General features: G+C 43.5%; 2 long non-coding RNA genes across 5 annotated transcripts in view; one reads left to right on the forward strand and one right to left on the reverse strand.

Moving 5' to 3' along the window:
- LOC125965010 (uncharacterized) overlaps positions 1 to 25,764 on the reverse strand; it is a 431,017-nt gene that overhangs the window by 82,792 nt on the left and 322,461 nt on the right. Inside the window, exon 5 of one of the 3 annotated variants that reach the window (XR_007478433.1) lies at positions 23,355 to 23,423. The exons of the other annotated variants lie outside the window; for them this stretch is intronic. This is a non-coding gene — a long non-coding RNA (uncharacterized LOC125965010). Of the gene's footprint in view, positions 1 to 23,354; positions 23,424 to 25,764 lie in introns of those variants that run through there. 3 annotated transcript variants of the gene reach the window in all.
- The window catches only part of LOC125965009 (uncharacterized), a 455,232-nt gene that overhangs the window by 74,274 nt on the left and 355,194 nt on the right, over positions 1 to 25,764 (forward strand). The window lies entirely within an intron of this gene.

Here is a 25,764-nt window from a genome sequence, read left to right on the forward strand (position 1 = left end):
GCATTACAATGAAGTCTCACTTCCCCCCGGTCAAAAGGGCCATCTGAAAAAAGTGTAAAATCCAGAAAGGCAGGACAGGCCATGGAGAACTGGGAGCCTTGTTATGCTGATGGGCGGGATGTAAATTGCCAACAGCCACTCTGGAGAAGTGTATGGTGTTTCCTGAAACATCTAAAAAACAAACCAACAGAGCATAGGGCACTTCCACTTATGGTCCTATAGCTTAGGGAAATTAAAATCAAAAAGACACACTCACCCCAAAGGTTGGGACAGCTCTGTTTACAAGAACCTCGTTTACGGTACAAGTTCAATATCGCAGAAAGTGAAAAATGGATAAAGAAGTTGTGGTACTTACGTACAATGCAATATCACTCAGCAAAGAAATCTATGTCATCAGGGCCGTAGCAGCATAATGAGTGGATTCAGGTATGATGATTCTAACTGAAATAAGTCACACAGAAAAAGAAACATCATAAGATATAACTAACACACAAAATGTAAACTTGGCTACACAGGAACTGAATTACAGAACAGAACAGGGTCTCAAATTGAGAAAACCAACTTATGCTTGCTTAAGGGGAAAGGTGAGTTGGGGTGCTGCATAAAACCAGAGATTGAAATGAGCACAGATAAAGTTGCCTAAGACAAATATGGAATAGACCAGAGCTACTCCTTGCTCAACGAATTGGACTCAACACCCCGTATTAAATGCCTAAGAATGTACCTGACTAGTAAGTATCTTAAAACCTATGGATTGCTATCTCTCTAAAAGACAATCAAGCGTGTCTACAGGGGCATAAACACAGCAGTGATAACATTGGAGAGGTTCGGTGAGCAAATGAAGACCCTTTGAATTCATATTGCATGGTACTCATTCCACGGGTCTCAACTCTCCAGGTTTAAGGTATTCTTCCTTCAGCTAAAACATGCATGTGGAACCCAGAGTATGATCAACCGTGTGATCGGGAGACGTGTTCAAATATGTCTCAGTTTTCGTCCCCTGGTACTCGGGTGCAACATTCCAGACATTTTACTAACACTCTCCCGACTTGGAGAGTCAGTGCCTTTAACCTCCTCTTTGGCCCAGTTTGCAATTTCTGCCGAAGATAAACAGGAATAGGGAGAATCAATGAGAGACTAGCTGAAGGTGTCTGGACGGGCAAATTTAGCTCTCATTTCCGACCAGGAAGAGGAATTAAGCAAAGGGTCAGCGTGCCGTGCCGAAACCAAATTAGGGCCTGAAGCAATCCTGCGGGTTTGTGGACAGCTCACAAGAAAGCGAGTTGAAGAAAGGAGCTCAGGGGCACTGTAATTCACAAACCTGCAGAGTTATAAATGACAGCTATCGTCCAAAAATATACTGAAGTAAGGCTGCCAAGAGGACTTGAAAGCGGGGCAGAATTGCAGGAAACCGATTTCAGGAGGTAGACTGGAATTGCATTTAAAGCATAGGAATAAAGGCAGAACGACCACAATGATGCACTTGGCCAAAAAGGGCGTATGCGATTTTTCCTGAATATATTCAGGAAAAAACGCATACGCCCTTTTTGGCCAACCAAGCAAGCTTGCAAAGGAAGTCTGCACTAAAATGAAGTCTCACTTCCCCTCACTCTAAAGGGCCATCTGAAAAAAGTGTAAAATCCAGAAAGGCAGGACAGGCCATGGAGAACTGGGAGCCTTGTTATGCTGATGGGCAGGATGTAAATTGCCAACAGCCACTCCTTAGATGTGTATGGTGTTTCCTGAAACATCTAAAAAACAAAGCAACAAAGCCTAGGGCACTTCCACTTATGGTCCTATAGCTTAGGGAAATTAAAATCAAAAAGACACAGCCACCCCAAAGATTGGGACGGCTCTGTTTACAAGAACCTCGTTTACGGTACAAGTTCAATATCGCAGAAAGTGAAAAATGGATAAAGAAGTTGTGGTACTTACGTACAATGCAATATCACTCAGCAATGAAATCTATGTCATCAGGCCCATAGCAGCATAATGAGTGGATTCAGGTATGATGATTCTAACTGAAATAAGTCTTACAGAAAAAGAAACATCATAAGATATCACTAATATACGGAATGTAAACTTGGCTACATAGGAACTGAATTACAAAGCAGAACAGTGTCTCAAATTTAGAAAACCAACTTATGCTTGCTTAAGGGGAAAGGTGAGTTGGGATGCTGCAAAAACCAGAGATTGAAATGAGCACAGATAAAGTTCCTTAAGCCAAATATGGAATAGAAAAGAGCTACTCCTTGCTCAATGAAATGGACTCAACACCCCATATTAAACGCCTAAGAATGTACCTGACTGGTAAGTATCTTAAAACCTATGGATGGCTATGTCTGAAAGCGAATCAAGCGTGAGTATAGGGGCATAAAACAGCAGTGACAGGATTGGAGAGGTTCGGTGAGCAAATGAAGACCCTTTGAAGTCATATTGCATGGTACCCATTCCACGGGTCTCAACTCTCCAGGTTTAAGGTATTCTTCCTTCAGCTAAAACATGGCTGTGGATCCCAGAGTATGATCAACCGTGTGATCGGGAGACGTGTTCAAATATGTCTCAGTTTTCGTCCCCTAGTACTCGGGTGCAATATTCCAGACGCTTTACTAACACTCTCCTGACTTGGAGAGTCAGTGCCTTTAACCTCCTGTTTGGCCCAGTTTGCAATTTCTGCGGAAGATGAACAGGAATAGGGAGAACCATTGAGAGAGTAGCTGGAGGTGTCTGGACGGGCAAATTTAACTCTCATTTCCAGCAGGAAGAGGAATTAACCGAAGGCTCAGCATGCCGTGCTGGAAAAAGATTAGGGCCTGAAGCAATCCTGCGGTGTTGCGGCCAGCTCACAAGAAAGCGAGTTGAAGAAAGGAGCTCAGGGGCACTGTAATTCACAAACCTGCAGAGTTATAAATTACAGCTATCATCCAAAAATATACTGAAGTAAGGCTGCCAAGAGGACTTGAAGCGGGGCAGAATTGCAGGAAACCGATTTCAGGAGGTAGACTGGAATTGCATTTAAAGCACAGGAAAAGAGGCAGAACATCCACAATGATGCACTTGGCCAAAAAGGGCGTATGCGTTTTTTTCTGAATATATTCAGGAAAAAACGCATACGCACTTTTTGGCCAACCAAGCAAGCTTGCAAAGGAAATCTGCACTACAATGAAGTCTCACTTCCCCCCGGTCAAAAGCGCCATCTGAAAAAAGTGTAAAATCCAGAAAGGCAGGACAGGCCATGGAGAACTGGGAGCCTTATTATGCAGATGGGCGGGATGTAAATTGCCAACAGCCACTCTGTAGAAGTGTATGGTGTTTCCTGAAACATCTACAAAACAAAGCAACAGAGCCTAGGGCACTTCCACATATGGTCCTATAGCTTAGGGAAATTAAAATCAAAAAGACACAGTCACCCCAAATGTTGGGATGGCTCTGTTTACAAGAACCTAGTTTATGGTACAAGTTCAATATCGCAGAAATTAAAAATGGATAAAGAAGTTGTGGTACTTACGTACAATGCAATATCACTCAGCAATGAAATCTATGTCATCAGTCCCGTAGCAGCATAATGAGTGGATTCAGGTATGATGATTCTAACTGAAATAAGTCACACAGAAAAAGAAACATCATAAGATATCACTAATACACGGAATGAAAACTTGGCAACACAGGAACTGAATTACAAAACAGAACAGGGTCTCAAATTTAGAAAACCAACTTATGCTTGCTTAAGGGGAAAGGTGAGTTGGGGTGCTGCATAAAACCAGAGATTGAAATGAGCACAGATAAAGTTCCCTAAGCAAAATATGGAATAGACCAGAGCTACTCCTTGCTCAATGAAACGGACTCAAAACCCGATATTAAAATCCTAAGAATGTACCTGACTAGTAAGTATCTTAAAACCTATGGATTGCTATGTCTCCGAAAGAGAATCAAGTGTGTGTACAGGGGCATAAACGCAGCAGTGATAGGATTGGAGAGGTTCGGTGAGCAAATGAAGACCCTTTGAAGTCATATTGCATGGTACCCATTCCACGGGTCTCAACTCTCCAGGTTTAAGGTATTCTTCCTTCAGCTAAAACATGCATGTGGATCCCAGAGTATGATCAACCGTGTGATCGGGAGACGTGTTCAAATATGTCTCAGTTTTCCTCCCCTGGTACTCGGGTGCAACGTTCCAGACGCTTTACTAACACTCTCCCGACTTGGAGAGTCAGTGCCTTTAAACTCCTGTTTGGCCCAGTTTGCAATTTCTGCGGAAGATGAACAGGAATAGGGAGAACCATTGAGAGAGTAGCTGGAGGTGTCTGTACGGGCAAATTTAACTCTCATTTCCCACCAGGAAGAGGAATTAACCAAAGGCTCAGCATGCCGTGCTGGAACCAGATTAGGGCCTGAAGCAATCCTGCGGTGTTGTGGCCAACTCACAAGAAAGCGAGTTGAAGACAAGAGCTCAGGGGCACTGTGATTCACAAACCTGCAGAGTTATAAATGACAGCTATCGTGCAAAAATGTACTGAAGTAAGGCTGCCAAGAGGACTTGAATGTGGGGCAGTATTGCAGGAAACCGATTTCAGGAGGTAGACTGGAATTGCATTTAAAGCATAGGAAAAGAGGCAGAACGTCCACAATGATGCACTTGGTCAAAAAGGGCGTATGCGTTTTTTCCTGAATATATTGAGGAAAAAACGCATACGCCCTATTTGGCTAACCAAGCAAGATTGCAAAGGAAATCTGCACTACAATGAAGTCTCACTTCCCCCCCGGTCAAAAGGGCCATCTGAAAAAAGTGTAAAATCCAGAAAGGCAGGACAGGCCATGGAGAACTGGGAGCCTTGTTATGCTGATGGGCGGGATGTAAATTGCCAACAGCCACTCTGGAGAAGTGTATGGTGTTTCCTGAAACAGTTAAAAAACAAAGCAACAGAGCCTAGGGCACTTCCACTTATGGTCCTATAGCTTAGGGAAATTAAAATCAAAAAGACACAGCCACCCCAAAGTTTGGGACGGCTCTGTTTACAAGAACCTCGTTCACGGTACAAGTTCAATATCGCAGAAAGTGAAAAATGGATAAAGAAGTTGTGGTACTTACGTACAATGCAATATCACTCAGCAATGAAATCTATGTACTCAGGCCCGTAGCAGCATAATGAGTGGATTCAGGTATGATGATTCTAACTGAAATAAGTCACACAGAAAAAGAAACATCATAAGATATCACTAATACATGGAATGTAAACTTGGCTACACAGGAACTGAATTACAAAACAGAACAGGGTCTCAAATTTAGAAAACCAACTTATGCTTGCTTAAGGGGAAAGGTGAGTTGGGGTGCTGCATAAAACCAGAGATTGAAATGAGCACAGATAAAGTTCCCTAAGCCAAATATGGAATAGACCAGAGCTACTCCTTGCTCAACGAAACGGACTCAAAACCCGATATTAAAAGGCTAAGAATGTACCTGACTAGTAAGTATCTTAAAACCTATGGATTGCTATGTCTCCGAAAGAGAATCAAGTGTGTGTACAGGGGCATAAACGCAGCAGTGATAGGATTGGAGAGGTTCGGTGAGCAAATGAAGACCCTTTGAAGTCATATTGCATGGTACCCATTCCACGGGTCTCAACTCTCCAGGTTTAAGGTATTCTTCCTTCAGCTAAAACATGCATGTGGATCCCAGAGTATGATCAACCGTGTGATCGGGAGACGTGTTCAAATATGTCTCAGTTTTCGTCCCCTGATACTCGGGTGCAATATTCCAGACGCTTTACTAACAGTCTCCCGACTTGGAGAGTCAGTGCCTTTAACCTCCTGTTTGGCCCAGTGTGCACATTCTGTGGAAGATGAACAGGAATAGGGAGAACCAATGAGAGACTATCTGGAGGTTTCTGGACGGGCAAATTTAACTCTCATTTCCCACCAGGAAGAGGAATTAACCAAAAGCTCAGCATGCCGAGCCGGAACCAGATTAGGGCCTGAAGCAATCCTGTGGTGTTGCGGCCAGCTCACAAGAAAGCGAGTTGAAGAAAGGAGCTCAGGGGCACTGTAATTCACAAACCCGCAGAGTTATAAATGACACCTATCGTCCAAAAATATACTGAAGTAAGGCTGCCAAGAGGACTTGAAAGCGGGGCATAATTGCAGGAAACCAATTTCAGGAGGTAGACTGGAATTGCATTTAAAGCAGAGGAAAAGAGGCAGAACGTCGACAATGATGCACTTGGCCAAAAAAGGCGTATGCTTTTTTTCCTAAATATATTCAGGAAAAAATGCATACGCACTTTTTGGCCAACCAAGCAAGCTTGCAAACGAAATCTGCAGTACAATGAAGTCTCACTTCCCCCCGCTCAAAGGGGCCATCTGAAAAAAGTGTAAAATCCAGAAAGGCAGCACAGGCCATGGAGAACTGGGAGCCTTGTTATGCTGATGGGCGGGATGTAAATTGCCAACAGCCACACGGGAGAAGTGTATGGTGTTTCCTGAAACATCTAAAAAACAAAGCAACAGAGCCTAGGGCACTTCCACTTATGGTCCTATAGCTTAGGGAAATTAAAATCAAAAAGACACAGCCACCCCAAAGATTGGGACGGCTCTGTTTACAAGAACCTCTTTTAAGGTACAAGTTCAATATCGCAGAAAGTGAAAAATGGATAAAGAAATTGTGGTACTTACGTACAATGCAATATCACACAGCAATGAAATCTATGTACTCAGGCCCGTAGCAGCATAATGAGTGGATTCAGGTATGATGATTCTAACTGAAATAAGTCACACAGAAAAAGAAACATCATAAGATATCACTAATACACGGAATGTAAACTTGGCTACACAGGAACTGAATTACAAAACAGAACAGGGTCTCAAATTGAGAAAACCAACTTATGCTTGGTTAAGGGGAAAGGTGAGTTGGGGTGCTGCATAAAACCAGAGATTGAAATGAGCACAGATAAAGTTCCCTAAGCCAAATATGGAATAGACCAGAGCTACTCCTTGCTCAACGAAACGGACTCAAAACCCGATATTAAAATCCTAAGAATGTACCTGACTAGTAAGTATCTTAAAACCTATGGATTGCTATGTCTCCGAAAGAGAATCAAGTGTGTGTACAGGGGCATAAACGCAGCAGTGATAGGATTGGAGAGGTTCGGTGAGCAAATGAAGACCCTTTGAAGTCATATTGCATGGTACCCATTCCACGGGTCTCAACTCTCCAGGTTTAAGGTATTCTTCCTTCAGCTAAAACATGCATGTGGATCCCAGAGTATGATCAACCGTGTGATCGGGAGACGTGTTCAAATATGTCTCTGTTTTCATCCTCTGGTACTCGGGTGCAACGTTCCAGACGCTTTACTAACACTCTCCCGACTTGGAGAGTCAGTGCCTTTAAACTCCTGTTTGGCCCAGTTTGCAATTTCTGCGGAAGATGAACAGGAATAGGGAGAACCATTGAGAGAGTAGCTGGAGGTGTCTGTACGGGCAAATTTAACTCTCATTTCCCACCAGGAAGAAGAATTAACCAAAGGCTCAGCATGCCGTGCTGGAACCAGATTAGGGCCTGAAGCAATCCTGCGGTGTTGTGGCCAACTCACAAGAAAGCGAGTTGAAGACAAGAGCTCAGGGGCACTGTGATTCACAAACCTGCAGAGTTATAAATGACAGCTATCGTGCAAAAATGTACTGAAGTAAGGCTGCCAAGAGGACTTGAATGTGGGGCAGTATTGCAGGAAACCGATTTCAGGAGGTAGACTGGAATTGCATTTAAAGCATAGGAAAAGAGGCAGAACGTCCACAATGATGCACTTGGCCAAAAAGGGCGTATGCGTTTTTTCCTGAATATATTGAGGAAAAAACGCATACGCACTATTTGGCTAACCAAGCAAGATTGCAAAGGAAATCTGCACTACAATGAAGTCTCACTTCCCCCCCCGGTCAAAAGGGCCATCTGAAAAAAGTGTAAAATCCAGAAAGGCAGGACAGGCCATGGAGAACTGGGAGCCTTGTTATGCTGATGGGCGGGATGTAAATTGCCAACAGCCACTCTGGAGAAGTGTATGGTGTTTCCTGAAACAGTTAAAAAACAAAGCAACAGAGCCTAGGGCACTTCCACTTATGGTCCTATAGCTTAGGGAAATTAAAATCAAAAAGACACAGCCACCCCAAAGTTTGGGACGGCTCTGTTTACAAGAACCTCGTTCACGGTACAAGTTCAATATCGCAGAAAGTGAAAAATGGATAAAGAAGTTGTGGTACTTACGTACAATGCAATATCACTCAGCAATGAAATCTATGTACTCAGGCCCGTAGCAGCATAATGAGTGGATTCAGGTATGATGATTCTAACTGAAATAAGTCACACAGAAAAAGAAACATCATAAGATATCACTAATACATGGAATGTAAACTTGGCTACACAGGAACTGAATTCCAAACAGAACAGGGTCTCAAATTGAGAAAACCAACTTATGCTTGCTTAAGGGGAAAGGTGAGTTGGGGTGCTGCATAAAACCAGAGATTGAAATGAGCACAGATAAAGTTCCCTAAGCCAAATATGGAATAGACCAGAGCTACTCCTTGCTCAACGAAACGGACTCAAAACCCGATATTAAAAGGCTAAGAATGTACCTGACTAGTAAGTATCTTAAAACCTATGGATTGCTATGTCTCCGAAAGAGAATCAAGCGTGTGTAGAGGGGCATAAACGCAGCAGTGATAGGATTGGAGAGGTTCGGTGAGCAAATGAAGACCCTTTGAAGTCATATTGCATGGTACCCATTCCACGGGTCTCAACTCTCCAGGTTTAAGGTATTCTTCCTTCAGCTAAAACATGCATGTGGATCCCAGAGTATGATCAACCGTGTGATCGGGAGACGTGTTCAAATATGTCTCAGTTTTCGTCCCCTGATACTCGGGTGCAATATTCCAGACGCTTTACTAACACTCTCCCGACTTGGAGAGTCAGTGCCTTTAACCTCCTGTTTGGCCCAGTGTGCACATTCTGTGGAAGATGAACAGGAATAGGGAGAACCAATGAGAGACTATCTGGAGGTTTCTGGACGGGCAAATTTAACTCTCATTTCCCACCAGGAAGAGGAATTAACCAAAAGCTCAGCATGCCGAGCCGGAACCAGATTAGGGCCTGAAGCAATCCTGTGGTGTTGCGGCCAGCTCACAAGAAAGCGAGTTGAAGAAAGGAGCTCAGGGGCACTGTAATTCACAAACCCGCAGAGTTATAAATGACACCTATCGTCCAAAAATATACTGAAGTAAGGCTGCCAAGAGGACTTGAAAGCGGGGCATAATTGCAGGAAACCAATTTCAGGAGGTAGACTGGAATTGCATTTAAAGCAGAGGAAAAGAGGCAGAACGTCGACAATGATGCACTTGGCCAAAAAAGGCGTATGCTTTTTTTCCTGAATATATTCAGGAAAAAATGCATACGCACTTTTTGGCCAACCAAGCAAGCTTGCAAACGAAATCTGCAGTACAATGAAGTCTCACTTCCCCCCACTCAAAAGGGCCATCTGAAAAAAGTGTAAAATCCAGAAAGGCAGCACAGGCCATGGAGAACTGGGAGCCTTGTTATGCTGATGGGCGGGATGTAAATTGCCAACAGCCACACGGGAGAAGTGTATGGTGTTTCCTGAAACATCTAAAAAACAAAGCAACAGAGCCTAGGGCACTTCCACTTATGGTCCTATAGCTTAGGGAAATTAAAATCAAAAAGACACAGCCACCCCAAAGATTGGGACGGCTCTGTTTACAAGAACCTCTTTTAAGGTACAAGTTCAATATCGCAGAAAGTGAAAAATGGATAAAGAAATTGTGGTACTTACGTACAATGCAATATCACACAGCAATGAAATCTATGTACTCAGGCCCGTAGCAGCATAATGAGTGGATTCAGGTATGATGATTCTAACTGAAATAAGTCACACAGAAAAAGAAACATCATAAGATATCACTAATACACGGAATGTAAACTTGGCTACACAGGAACTGAATTACAAAACAGAACAGGGTCTCAAATTGAGAAAACCAACTTATGCTTGCTTAAGGGGAAAGGTGAGTTGGGGTGCTGCATAAAACCAGAGATTGAAATGAGCACAGATAAAGTTCCCTAAGCCAAATATGTAATAGACCAGAGCTACTCCTTGCTCAACGAATTGGACTCAACACCCCTTATTAAACGCCTAAGAATGTACCTGACTAGTAAGTATCTTAAAACCTATGGATTGCTATCTCTCTAAAAGACAATCAAGCGTGTCTACAGGGGCATAAACACAGCAGTGATAACATTGGAGAGGTTCGGTGAGCAAATGAAGACCCTTTGAATTCATATTGCATGGTACTCATTCCGCGGGTCTCAACTCTCCAGGTTTAAGGTATTCTTCCTTCAGCTAAAACATGCATGTGGAACCCAGAGTATGATCAACCGTGTGATCGGGAGACGTGTTCAAATATGTCTCAGTTTTCGTCCCCTGGTACTCGGGTGCAACATTCCAGACATTTTACTAACACTCTCCCGACTTGGAGAGTCAGTGCCTTTAACCTCCTCTTTGGCCCAGTTTGCAATTTCTGCCGAAGATAAACAGGAATAGGGAGAATCAATGAGAGACTAGCTGAAGGTGTCTGGACGGGCAAATTTAGCTCTCATTTCCCACCAGGAAGAGGAATTAAGCAAAGGGTCAGCGTGCCGTGCCGAAACCAAATTAGGGCCTGAAGCAATCCTGCGGGTTTGTGGCCAGCTCACAAGAAAGCGAGTTGAAGAAAGGAGCTCAGGGGCACTGTAATTCACAAACCTGCAGAGTTATAAATGACAGCTATCGTCCAAAAATATACTGAAGTAAGGCTGCCAAGAGGACTTGAAAGCGGGGCAGAATTGCAGGAAACCGATTTCAGGAGGTAGACTGGAATTGCATTTAAAGCATAGGAATAGAGGCAGAACGACCACAATGATGCACTTGGCCAAAAAGGGCGTATGCGATTTTTCCTGAATATATTCAGGAAAAAACGCATACGCCCTTTTTGGCCAACCAAGCAAGCTTGCAAAGGAAGTCTGCACTAAAATGAAGTCTCACTTCCCCCCACTCTAAAGGGCCATCTGAAAAAAGTGTAAAATCCAGAAAGGCAGGACAGGCCATGGAGAACTGGGAGCCTTGTTATGCTGATGGGCAGGATGTAAATTGCCAACAGCCACTCCTTAGATGTGTATGGTGTTTCCTGAAACATCTAAAAAACAAAGCAACAAAGCCTAGGGCACTTCCACTTATGGTCCTATAGCTTAGGGAAATTAAAATCAAAAAGACACAGCCACCCCAAAGTTTGGGACGGCTCTGTTTACAAGAGTCTCATTTATGGTACAAGTTCAATATCGCAGAAAGTGAAAAATGGATAAAGAAGTTGTGCTACTTACGTACAATGCAGTATCACTCAGCAATCAAATCTATGTACTCAGGCCCGTAGCAGCATAACGAGTGGATTCAGGTATGATGATTCTAACTGAAATAAGTCACAGAGAAAAAGAAACATCATAAGATATCACTAATACACGGAATGTAAACTTGGCAACAAAGGAACTGAATTACAAAACAGAACAGGGTCTCAAATGTAGAAAACCACCTTATGCTTACTTAAGGGGAAAGGTGTGTTGGGGTGCTGCATAAAGCCAGAGATTGAAATGAGCACAGATAAAGTTCCATAAGCCAATATGTAATAGACAAGAGCTACTCCTTGCTCAACGACATGGACTCAACACCCCATATTAAACGCCTAAGAATGTACCTGACTAGAAAGTATCTTACAACCTATGGTTTGCTATGTCTCCGAAAGAGAATCTAGCGTGTGTACAGGGGCATAAACGCAGCAGTGACAGGATTGGAGAGGTTTGGTGAGCAAATGAGGACCCTTTGAAGTCATATTGCATGGTACCCATTCCACGGGTCTCAACTCTCCAGGTTTAAGGTATTCTTCCTTCAGCTAAAACATGCATGTGCAACCCAGAGTATGATCATCCATGTGATCGGCAGAGGTGTTCAAATATGTCTCAGTTTTCGTCCCCTGGTACTCGGGTGCAACATTCCAGATGCTTTACTAACACTCTTCCGACATGGAGAGTCAGTGCCTTTAACCTCCTGTTTACCCAGTTTGCAATTCCTGTGGAAGATGAACAGGAGTAGGGAGAACCAATGAGAGACTAGCTGGAGGTGTCTGGACGGGCAAATTTAACTCTCATTTCCCACCAGGAAGAGGAATTAACCAAAGTCTCAGCGTGCCGTGCCGGAACCAGATTAGGGCCTGAAGCAATCCTGCGGTGTTGCGGCCAGCTCACAAGAAAGCGAGTTGAAGAAAGGAGCTCAGGGGCACTGTAATTCACAAACCTGCAGACTTATAAATGACAGATATCGTCCAAAAATATACTGAAGTAAGGCTGCCAATAGGACTTGAAAGCGGGGCAGAATTGCAGTAAACCGATTTCAGGAGGTAGACTGGAATTGCATTTAAAGCATAGGAAAAGAGGCAGAACGTCCACAATGATGCACTTGGCCAAAAAGGGCGTATGCGTTTTTTCCTGAATATATTCAGGAAAACACGCATACGCACTTTTTGGCCAACCAAGCAAGCTTGCAAAGGAAATCCGCACTACAATGAAGTCTCACTTCCCCCCAGTCAAAAGGGCCATCTGAAAAAAGTGTAAAATCCAGAAAGGCAGGACAGGCCATGGAGAACTGGGAGCCTTGTTATGCTGATGGGCGGGATGTAAATTGCCAACAGCCACTCTGGAGAAGTGTATGGTGTTTCCTGAAACAGTTAAAAAACAAAGCAACAGAGCCTAGGGCACTTCCACTTATGGTCCTATAGCTTAGGGAAATTAAAATCAAAAAGACACAGCCACCCCAAAGTTTGGGACGGCTCTGTTTACAAGAACCTCGTTCACGGTACAAGTTCAATATCGCAGAAAGTGAAAAATGGATAAAGAAGTTGTGGTACTTACGTACAATGCAATATCACTCAGCAATGAAATCTATGTACTCAGGCCCGTAGCAGCATAATGAGTGGATTCAGGTATGATGATTCTAACTGAAATAAGTCACACAGAAAAAGAAACATCATAAGATATCACTAATACATGGAATGTAAACTTGGCTACACAGGAACTGAATTACAAAACAGAACAGGGTCTCAAATTGAGAAAACCAACTTATGCTTGCTTAAGGGGAAAGGTGAGTTGGGGTGCTGCATAAAACCAGAGATTGAAATGAGCACAGATAAAGTTCCCTAAGCCAAATATGGAATAGACCAGAGCTACTCCTTGCTCAACGAAACGGACTCAAAACCCGATATTAAAAGGCTAAGAATGTACCTGACTAGTAAGTATCTTAAAACCTATGGATTGCTATGTCTCCGAAAGAGAATCAAGCGTGTGTACACGGGCATAAACGCAGCAGTGATAACATTGGAGAGGTTCGGTGAGCAAATGAAGACCCTTTGAAGTCATATTGCATGGTACCCATTCCACGGGTCTCAACTCTCCAGGTTTAAGGTATTCTTCCTTCAGCTAAAACATGCATGTGGATCCCAGAGTATGATCAACCGTGTGATCGGGAGACGTGTTCAAATATGTCTCAGTTTTCGTCCCCTGATACTCGGGTGCAATATTCCAGACGCTTTACTAACACTCTCCCGACTTGGAGAGTCAGTGCCTTTAACCTCCTGTTTGGCCCAGTGTGCACATTCTGTGGAAGATGAACAGGAATAGGGAGAACCAATGAGAGACTATCTGGAGGTTTCTGGACGGGCAAATTTAACTCTCATTTCCCACCAGGAAGAGGAATTAACCAAAAGCTCAGCATGCCGAGCCGGAACCAGATTAGGGCCTGAAGCAATCCTGTGGTGTTGCGGCCAGCTCACAAGAAAGCGAGTTGAAGAAAGGAGCTCAGGGGCACTGTAATTCACAAACCTGCAGAGTTATAAATGACACCTATCGTCCAAAAATATACTGAAGTAAGGCTGCCAAGAGGACTTGAAAGCGGGGCATAATTGCAGGAAACCAATTTCAGGAGGTAGACTGGAATTGCATTTAAAGCAGAGGAAAAGAGGCAGAACGTCGACAATGATGCACTTGGCCAAAAAAGGCGTATGCTTTTTTTCCTGAATATATTCAGGAAAAAATGCATACGCACTTTTTGGCCAACCAAGCAAGCTTGCAAACGAAATCTGCAGTACAATGAAGTCTCACTTCCCCCCGCTCAAAAGGGCCATCTGAAAAAAGTGTAAAATCCAGAAAGGCAGCACAGGCCATGGAGAACTGGGAGCCCTGTTATGCTGATGGGCGGGATGTAAATTGCCAACAGCCACACGGGAGAAGTGTATGGTGTTTCCTGAAACATCTAAAAAACAAAGCAATAGAGCCTAGGGCACTTCCACTTATGGTCCTATAGCTTAGGGAAATTAAAATCAAAAAGACACAGCCACCCCAAAGATTGGGACGGCTCTGTTTACAAGAACCTCTTTTAAGGTACAAGTTCAATATCGCAGAAAGTGAAAAATGGATAAAGAAATTGTGGTACTTACGTACAATGCAATATCACACAGCAATGAAATCTATGTACTCAGGCCCGTAGCAGCATAATGAGTGGATTCAGGTATGATGATTCTAACTGAAATAAGTCACACAGAAAAAGAAACATCATAAGATATCACTAATACACGGAATGTAAACTTGGCTACACAGGAACTGAATTACAAAACAGAACAGGGTCTCAAATTGAGAAAACCAACTTATGCTTGCTTAAGGGGAAAGGTGAGTTGGGGTGCTGCATAAAACCAGAGATTGAAATGAGCACAGATAAAGTTCCCTAAGCCAAATATGGAATAGACCAGAGCTACTCCTTGCTCAACGAAACGGACTCAAAACCCGATATTAAAATCCTAAGAATGTACCTGACTAGTAAGTATCTTAAAACCTATGGATTGCTATGTCTCCGAAAGAGAATCAAGTGTGTGTACAGGGGCATAAACGCAGCAGTGATAGGATTGGAGAGGTTCGGTGAGCAAATGAAGACCCTTTGAAGTCATATTGCATGGTACCCATTCCACGGGTCTCAACTCTCCAGGTTTAAGGTATTCTTCCTTCAGCTAAAACATGCATGTGGATCCCAGAGTATGATCAACCGTGTGATCGGGAGACGTGTTCAAATATGTCTCAGTTTTCCTCCCCTGGTACTCGGGTGCAACGTTCCAGACGCTTTACTAACACTCTCCCGACTTGGAGAGTCAGTGCCTTTAAACTCCTGTTTGGCCCAGTTTGCAATTTCTGTGGAAGATGAACAGGAATAGGGAGAACCATTGAGAGAGTAGCTGGAGGTGTCTGTACGGGCAAATTTAACTCTCATTTCCCACCAGGAAGAGGAATTAACCAAAGGCTCAGCATGCCGTGCTGGAACCAGATTAGGGCCTGAAGCAATCCTGCGGTGTTGTGGCCAACTCACAAGAAAGCGAGTTGAAGACAAGAGCTCAGGGGCACTGTGATTCACAAACCTGCAGAGTTATAAATGACAGCTATCGTGCAAAAATGTACTGAAGTAAGGCTGCCAAGAGGACTTGAATGTGGGGCAGTATTGCAGGAAACCGATTTCAGGAGGTAGACTGGAATTGCATTTAAAGCATAGGAAAAGAGGCAGAACGTCCACAATGATGCACTTGGCCAAAAAGGGCGTATGCGTTTTTTCCTGAATATATTGAGGAAAAAACGCATACGCCCTATTTGGCTAACCAAGCAAGATTGCAAAGGAAGTCTGCACTACAATGAAGTCTCACTTCCCCCCCGGTCAAAAGGGCCATCTGAAAAAAGTGTAAAATCCAGAAAGGCAGGACAGGCCATGGAGAACTGGGAGCCTTGTTATGCTGATGGGCGGGATGTAAATTGCCAACAGCCACTCTGGAGAAGTGTATGGTGTTTCCTGAAACAGTTAAAAAACAAAGCAACAGAGCCTAGGGCACTTCCACTTATGGTCCTATAGCTTAGGGAAATTAAAATCAAAAAGACACAGCCACCCCAAAGTTTGGGACGGCTCTGTTTACAAGAACCTCGTTCACGGTACAAGTTCAATATCGCAGAAAGTGAAAAATGGATAAAGAAGTTGTGGTACTTACGTACAATGCAATATCACTCAGCAATGAAATCTATGTACTCAGGCCCGTAGCAGCATAATGAGTGGATTCAGGTATGATGATTCTAACTGAAATAAGTCACACAGAAAAAGAAACATCATAAGATATCACTAATACATGGAATGTAAACTTGGCTACACAGGAACTGAATTACAAAACAGAACAGGGTCTCAAATTTAGAAAACCAACTTATGCTTGCTTAAGGGGAAAGGTGAGTTGGGGTGCTGCATAAAACCAGAGATTGAAATGAGCACAGATAAAGTTCCCTAAGCCAAATATGGAATAGACCAGAGCTACTCCTTGCTCAACGAAACGGACTCAAAACCCGATATTAAAAGGCTAAGAATGTACCTGACTAGTAAGTATCTTAAAACCTATGGATTGCTATGTCTCCGAAAGAGAATCAAGCGTGTGTACACGGGCATAAACGCAGCAGTGATAGGATTGGAGAGGTTCGGTGAGCAAATGAAGACCCTTTGAAGTCATATTGCATGGTACCCATTCCACGGGTCTCAACTCTCCAGGTTTAAGGTATTCTTCCTTCAGCTAAAACATGCATGTGGATCCCAGAGTATGATCAACCGTGTGATCGGGAGACGTGTTCAAATATGTCTCAGTTTTCGTCCCCTGATACTCGGGTGCAATATTCCAGACGCTTTACTAACACTCTCCCGACTTGGAGAGTCAGTGCCTTTAACCTCCTGTTTGGCCCAGTGTGCACATTCTGTGGAAGATGAACAGGAATAGGGAGAACCAATGAGAGACTATCTGGAGGTTTCTGGACGGGCAAATTTAACTCTCATTTCCCACCAGGAAGAGGAATTAACCAAAAGCTCAGCATGCCGAGCCGGAACCAGATTAGGGCCTAAAGCAATCCTGTGGTGTTGCGGCCAGCTCACAAGAAAGCGAGTTGAAGAAAGGAGCTCAGGGGCACTGTAATTCACAAACCTGCAGAGTTATAAATGACACCTATCGTCCAAAAATATACTGAAGTAAGGCTGCCAAGAGGACTTGAAAGCGGGGCATAATTGCAGGAAACCAATTTCAGGAGGTAGACTGGAATTGCATTTAAAGCAGAGGAAAAGAGGCAGAACGTCGACAATGATGCACTTGGCCAAAAAAGGCGTATGCTTTTTTTCCTGAATATATTCAGGAAAAAATGCATACGCACTTTTTGGCCAACCAAGCAAGCTTGCAAAAGAAATCTGCAGTACAATGAAGTCTCACTTCCCCCCGCTCAAAAGGGCCATCTGAAAAAAGTGTAAAATCCAGAAAGGCAGCACAGGCCATGGAGAACTGGGAGCCTTGTTATGCTGATGGGCGGGATGTAAATTGCCAACAGCCACACGGGAGAAGTGTATGGTGTTTCCTGAAACATCTAAAAAACAAAGCAACAGAGCCTAGGGCACTTCCACTTATGGTCCTATAGCTTAGGGAAATTAAAATCAAAAAGACACAGCCACCCCAAAGATTGGGACGGCTCTGTTTACAAGAACCTCTTTTAAGGTACAAGTTCAATATCGCAGAAAGTGAAAACTGGATAAAGAAATTGTGGTACTTACGTACAATGCAATCTCACACAGCAATGAAATCTATGTACTCAGGCCCGTAGCAGCATAATGAGTGGATTCAGGTATGATGATTCTAACTGAAATAAGTCACACAGAAAAAGAAACATCATAAGATATCACTAATACACGGAATGTAAACTTGGCTACACAGGAACTGAATTACAAAACAGAACAGGGTCTCAAATTGAGAAAACCAACTTATGCTTGCTTAAGGGGAAAGGTGAGTTGGGGTGCTGCATAAAACCAGAGATTGAAATGAGCACAGATAAAGTTCCCTAAGCCAAATATGGAATAGACCAGAGCTACTCCTTGCTCAACGAAACGGACTCAAAACCCGATATTAAAAGCCTCAGAATGTGCATGACTAGTAAGTATCTTAAAACCTATGGATTGCTATGTCTCCGAAAGAGAATCAAGCGTGTGTAGAGGGGCATAAACGCAGCAGTGATAGGATTGGAGAGGTTCGGTGAGCAAATGAAGACCCTTTGAAGTCATATTGCATGGTACCCATTCCACGGGTCTCAACTCTCCAGGTTTAAGGTATTCTTCCTTCAGCTAAAACATGCATGTGGATCCCAGAGTATGATCAACCATGTGATCGGGAGACGTGTACAAATATCGGAGTTCTCGTCCCCTGGTACTCAGGTGCAACATTCCTGATGCTTTACTAACACTCTCCCGACTTGGAGAGTCAGTGCCTTTAACCTCCTGTTTGGCCCAGTGTGCCCATTCTGTGGAAGATGAACAGGAATAGGGAGAACCAATGAGAGACTATCTGGAGGTTTCTGGACGGGCAAATTTAACTCTCATTTCCCACCAGGAAGAGGAATTAACCAAAAGCTCAGCATGCCGAGCCGGAACCAGTTTAGGGCCTGAAGCAATCCTGCAGTGTTGCGGCCAGCTCACAAGAAAGCGAGTTGAAGAAAGGAGCTCAGGGGCACTGTGATTCACAAACCTGCAGAGTTATAAATGACAGCTATCGTCCAAAAATGTACTGAAGTAAGGCTGCCAAGAGGACTTGAATGCGGGGCAGAATTGCAGGAAACCGATTTCAGGAGGTAGACTGGAATTGCATTTAAAGCATAGGAAAAGAGGCAGAACGTCCACAATGATGCACTTGGCCAACAAGGGCGTGTGCGTTTTTTCCTGAATATGTTCAGGAAAAAACACATAAGCCCTTTTTGGCCAACCAAGCAAACTTGCAAAGGAAATCTGCACTACAATGAAGTCTCACTTCATCCGGTCAAAAGGGCCATCTGAAAAAAGTGTAAAATCCAGAAAGGCAGGACAGGCCATGGAGAACTGGGAGCCTTGTTATGCTGATGGGCGGGATGTAAATTGCCAACAGCCACTCCGGAGAAGTGTATGGTGTTTCCTGAAACATCTAAAAAACAAAGCAACAGAGCCTAGGGCACTTCCACTTATGTTCCTATAGCTTAGGGAAATTAAAATCAAAAAGACACAGCCACCCCAAAATTTGGGACGGCTCTGTTTACAAGAACTTCGTTTTCGGTACATATTCAATATCGCAGAAAGTGAAAAATGGGTAAAGATGTTGTGGTACTTACGTACAATGTAATATCACTCATCAATGAAATCTATGTCATCAGACCCGTAGCAGCATAATGAGTGGATTCAGGTATGATGATTCTAACTGAAATAAGTCACACAGAAAAAGAAACATCATAAGATATCACTAATACACGGAATGTAGACTTGGCTACACAAGAACTGAATTACAAAACAGAACAGGGTCTCAAATTTAGAAAACCAACTTATGCTTGCTTAAGGGGAAAGGTGAGTTGGGGTGCTGCATAAAACCAGAGATTGAAATGAGCACAGATAAAGTTCCTTAAGCCAAATATGGAATAGAGAACAGCTACTCCTTGCTCAATGAAATGGACTCAACACCCCATATTAAACGCCTAAGAATGTACCTGACTAGTAAGTATCTTAAAACCTATGGATTGCTATGTCTCTGAAAGAGAATCAAGCATGTGTACAGGGGCATAAACGTGGCAGTGATAACATTGGAGAGGTTCGGTGAGCAAATGAAGACCCTTTGAAGTCATATTGCATGGTACCCATTCCACGGGTCTCAACTCTCCAGGTTTAAGGTATTCTTCCTTCAGCTAAAACATGCATGTGGAACCCAGAGTATGATCAACCGTGTGATCGGGAGACGTGTTGAAATATGTCTCAGTTTTTGTCCCCTGGTACTCGGGTGCAACATTCCACACGCTTTACTTACACTCTCCCGACTTGGAGAGTCAGTGCCTTTAACCTCCTGTTTGGGTCAGTTTGCAATTTCTGCTGAAGATGAACAGGAATAGGGAGAACCAATGAGAGACTAGCTGGAGGTGTCTGGATGGGCAAATTTAACTCTCATTTCCCACCAGGAAGAGGAATTAACCAAAGGTTCAGTGTGCCGTGCCGGAACCAGATTAGGACCTGAAGCTATCCTGCAGTGTTGCGGCCAGCTCACAGGAAAGCGAGTTGAAGAAAGGAGTTCAGGGGCACTGTAATTCACAAACCTGCAGAGTTATAAATGACAGCTATCGTCCAAAAATATACTGAAGTAAGGCTGCCAAGAGGACTTGAAAGGGGGGCAGAATTGCAGGAAACCGATTTCAGGAGGTAGACTGGAATTGCATTTACAGCATAGGAAAAGAGGCAGAAGGTCGACAATGATGCACTTGGCCAAAAAGGGCCTATGCGTTTTTTCCTGAATATATTCAGGAAAAAACTCATACGCACTTTTTGGCCACCCAAGCAAGCTTGCAAAGGAAATCTGCACTACAATGAAGTCTCACTTCCCCCCGGTCAAAAGGGCCATCTGAAAAAAGTGTAAAATCCAGAAAGGCAGGACAGGCCATGGAGAACTGGGAGCCTTGTTATGCTGATGGGCGGGATGTAAATTGCCAACAGCCAGTCTGGAGAAGTGTATGGTGTTTCCTGAAACATCTAAAAAACAAAGCAACAGAGCCTAGGGCACTTCCACTTATGTTCCTATAGCTTACGGAAATTAAAATCAAAAAGACACAGCCACCCCAAAGTTTGGGATGGCTCTGTTTACAAGAACCTCGTTTACGGTACAAATTCAATATTGCAGAAAGTGAAAAATGGGTAAAGAAGTTGTGGTACTTACGTACAATGTAATATCACTCAGCAATGAAATCTATGTCATCAGGCCTGTAGCAGCATAATGCGTGGATTCAGGTATGATGATTCTAACTGAAATAAGTCACACAGAAAAAGAAACATCATAAGATATCACTAATACACGGAATGTAAACTTGGCTACACAGGAACTGAATTACAAAACAGAACATGGTCTCAAATTTAGAAAACCAACTTATGCTTACTTAACGGGAAATGTGAGTTGGGGTGCTGCATAAAACCAGAGATTGAAATGAGCACAGATAAAGTTCCTTAAGCCAAATATGGAATAGACAAGAGCTACTCCTTGCTCAACGAAATGGACTCAACACCCCATATTAAACGCCTAAGAATGTACCTGACTAGTAAGTATCTTAAAACCTATGGATTGCTATGTCTCTGAAAGATAATCAAGCATGTGTACAGGGGCATAAACGTGGCAGTGATAACATTGGAGAGGTTCGGTGAGCAAATGAAGACCCTTTGAAGTCATATTGCATGGTACCCATTCCACGGGTCTCAACTCTCCAGGTTTAAGGTATTCTTCCTTCAGCTAAAACATGCATGTGGAACCCAGAGTATGATCAACCGTGTGATCGGGAGACGTGTTGAAATATGTCTCAGTTTTTGTCCCCTGGTACTCGGGTGCAACATTCCACACGCTTTACTTACACTCTCCCGACTTGGAGAGTCAATGCCTTTAACCTCCTCTTTGGCCCAGTTTGCAATTTCTGCTGAAGATGAACAGGAACAGGGAGAACCAATGAGAGACTAGCTGGAGGTGTCTGGATGGGCAAATTTAACTCTCATTTCCCACCAGGAAGAGGAATTAACCAAAGGCTCAGTGTGCCGTGCCGGAACCAGATTAGGGCCTGAAGCTATCCTGCGGTGTTGCGGCCAGCTCACAGGAAAGCGAGTTGAAGAAAGGAGTTCAGGGGCACTGTAATTCACAAACCTGCAGAGTTATAAATGACAGCTATCGTCCAAAAACATACTGAAGTAAGGCTGCCAAGAGGACTTGAAAGGGGGGCAGAATTGCAGGAAACCGATTTCAGGAGGTAGACTGGAATTGCATTTACAGCATAGGAAAAGAGGCAGAAGGTCGACAATGATGCACTTGGCCAAAAAGGGCGTATGCGTTTTTTCCTGAATATATTCAGGAAAAAACGCATACACACTTTTTGGCCACCCAAGCAAGCTTGCAAAGGAAATCTGCACTACAATGAAGTCTCACTTCCCCCCCCCCCCGCTCAAAAGGGCCATCTGAAAAACGTGTAAAATCCAGAAAGGCAGGACAGGCCATGGAGAACTGGGAGCCTTGTTATGCTGATGGGCGGGATGTAAATTGCCAACAGCCACTCTGGAGAAGTGTATGGTGTTTCCAGAAACATCTAAAAAACAAAGCAACAAAGCCTAGGGCACTTCCACTTATGGTCCTATAGCTTAGGGACATTAAAATCAAAAAGACACATCCACCCCAAAGTTTGGGACAGCTCTGTTTACAAGAACCTCGTTTACAGTACAAGTTCAATATCGCAGAAAGTGAAAAATGGATAAAGAAGTTGTGGTACTTACGTACAATGCAATATCACTCAGCAATGAAATCTATGTCATCAGGCCCGTAGCAGCATAATGAGTGGATTCAGGTATGATGATTCTAACTGAAATAAGTCACACAGAAAAAGAAACATCATAAGATATCACTAATACACGGAATGTAGACTTGGCTACACAAGAACTGAATTACAAAACAGAACAGGGTCTCAAATTTAGAAAACCAACTTATGCTTGCTTAAGGGGAAAGGTGAGTTGGGGTGCTGCATAAAACCAGAGATTGAAATGAGCACAGATAAAGTTCCTTAAGCCAAATATGGAATAGACAAGAGCTACTCCTTGCTCAACGAAATGGACTCATCACCCCATATTAAACGCCTGAGAATGTACCTGACTAGTAAGTATCTTAAAACCTATGGATTGCTATGTCTCCGAAAGAGAATCATGCGTGTGTAGAGGGGCATAAACACAGCAGTGATAGGACTGGAGAGGTTCGGTGAGCAAATGAAGACCCTTTGAAGTCATATTGCATGGTACCCATTCCACGGGTCTGAACACTCCAGGTTTAAGGTATTCTTCCTTCAGCTAAAACATGCATGTGGATTCCAGAGTATGATCAACCATGTGATCGGGAGACGTGTTCAAATATGTCTCAGTTTTCATCCCCTGATACTCGGGTGCAATATTCCAGACACTTTACTAACACTCTCCCGACTTGGAGAGTCAGTGCCTTTAACCTCCTGTTTGGCCCAGTTTGCAATTTCTGCGGAAGATGAACAGGAATAGGGAGAACCATTGAGAGAGTAGCTGGAGGTGTCTGGACGGGCAAATTTAACTCTCATTTCCCACCAGGAAGAGGAATTAACCAAAGGCTCAGCATGCCGTGCTGGAACCAGATTAGGGCCTGAAGCCATCTTGCGGTGTTGCGGCCAGCTCACAAGAAAGCGAGTTGAAGACAGGAGCTCAGGGGCACTGTGATTCACAAACCTGCAGAGTTATTAATGACAGCTATCGTGCAAAAATATACTGAAGTAAGGCTGCCAAGAGGACTTGAATGCGGGGCAGAATTGCAGGAAACCGATTTCAGGAGGTAGACTGGAATTGCATTTAAAGCATAGGAAAACAGGCAGAACGTCCACAATGATGCACTTGGCCAAAAAGGGCGTATGCATTTTTTATTGAATATATTCAGGAAAAAACGCATACGACCTTTTTGGCTAACGAAGCAAGCTTGCAAAGGAAATCTGCACTACAATGAAGTCTCACTTCCCCCCGGTCAAAAGGGCCATCTGAAAAAGTGTAAAATCCAGAAAGGCAGGACAGGCCATGGAGAACTGGGAGCCTTGTTATGCTGATGGGCAGGATGTAAATTGCCAACAGCCACTCTGGAGAAGTGTATGGTGTTTCCTGAAACATCTGAAAAACAAACCAACAGAGCATAGGGCACTTCCACTTATGGTCCTATAGCTTAGGGAAATTAAAATCAAAAAGACACACTCACCCCAAAGGTTGGGACGGCTCTGTTTACAAGAACCTCGTTTACGGTACAAGTTCAATATCGCAGAAAGTGAAAAATGGATAAAGAAGTTGTGGTACTTACGTACAATGCAATATCACTCAGCAAAGAAATCTATGTCATCAGGGCCGTAGCAGCATAATGAATGGATTCAGGTATGATGATTCTAACTGAAATAAGTCACACAGAAAAAGAAACATCATAAGATATAACTAACACACAAAATGTAAACTTGGCTACACAGGAACTGAATTACAGAACAGAACAGGGTCTCAAATTGAGAAAACCAACTTATGCTTGCTTAAGGGGAAAGGTGAGTTGGGGTGCTGCATAAAACCAGAGATTGAAATGAGCACAGATAAAGTTCCTTAAGCCAAATATGGAATAGACCAGAGCTACTCCTTGCTCAACGAATTGGACTCAACACCCCGTATTAAACGCCTAAGAATGTACCTGACTAGTAAGTATCTTAAAACCTATGGATTGCTATCTCTCTAAAAGACAATCAAGCGTGTCTACAGGGGCATAAACACAGCAGTGATAACATTGGAGAGGTTCGGTGAGCAAATGAAGACCCTTTGAATTCATATTGCATGGTACTCATTCCACGGGTCTCAACTCTCCAGGTTTAAGGTATTCTTCCTTCAGCTAAAACATGCATGTGGAACCCAGAGTATGATCAACCGTGTGATCGGGAGACGTGTTCAAATATGTCTCAGTTTTCGTCCCCTGGTACTCGGGTGCAACATTCCAGACATTTTACTAACACTCTCCCGACTTGGAGAGTCAGTGCCTTTAACCTCCTCTTTGGCCCAGTTTGCAATTTCTGCCGAAGATAAACAGGAATAGGGAGAATCAATGAGAGACTAGCTGAAGGTGTCTGGACGGGCAAATTTAGCTCTCATTTCCCACCAGGAAGAGGAATTAAGCAAAGGGTCAGCGTGCCGTGCCGAAACCAAATTAGGGCCTGAAGCAATCCTGCGGGTTTGTGGCCAGCTCACAAGAAAGCGAGTTGAAGAAAGGAGCTCAGGGGCACTGTAATTCACAAACCTGCAGAGTTATAAATGACAGCTATCGTCCAAAAATATACTGAAGTAAGGCTGCCAAGAGGACTTGAAAGCGGGGCAGAATTGCAGGAAACCGATTTCAGGAGGTAGACTGGAATTGCATTTAAAGCATAGGAATAGAGGCAGAACGACCACAATGATGCACTTGGCCAAAAAGGGCGTATGCGATTTTTCCTGAATATATTCAGGAAAAAACGCATACGCCCTTTTTGGCCAACCAAGCAAGCTTGCAAAGGAAGTCTGCACTAAAATGAAGTCTCACTTCCCCCCACTCTAAAGGGCCATCTGAAAAAAGTGTAAAATCCAGAAAGGCAGGACAGGCCATGGAGAACTGGGAGCCTTGTTATGCTGATGGGCAGGATGTAAATTGCCAACAGCCACTCCTTAGATGTGTATGGTGTTTCCTGAAACATCTAAAAAACAAAGCAACAAAGCCTAGGGCACTTCCACTTATGGTCCTATAGCTTAGGGAAATTAAAATCAAAAAGACACAGCCACCCCAAAATTTGGGACGGCTCTTTTTACTGGAATCTCTTCTACGGCACAAGTTAAATATCCCAGAGGGCAAATAATGGATAAAGAAGTTGCGGTACTTATGTGCAACAGAATACCACTCAGCAACGAAATCTATGTCACCAGGCCCGTACCAGCATAATGAGTGAATTGAGGCACGATGATTGTAAGTGAAATAAGTCGCACAGAAAAAGAAACTTCATAAGGTATCTCTAAT

The sequence above is a fragment of the Orcinus orca genome, chromosome 7 (assembly GCF_937001465.1).
Source record: "Orcinus orca chromosome 7, mOrcOrc1.1, whole genome shotgun sequence".
In the NCBI taxonomy this organism is placed as follows: domain Eukaryota; kingdom Metazoa; phylum Chordata; class Mammalia; order Artiodactyla; family Delphinidae; genus Orcinus; species Orcinus orca.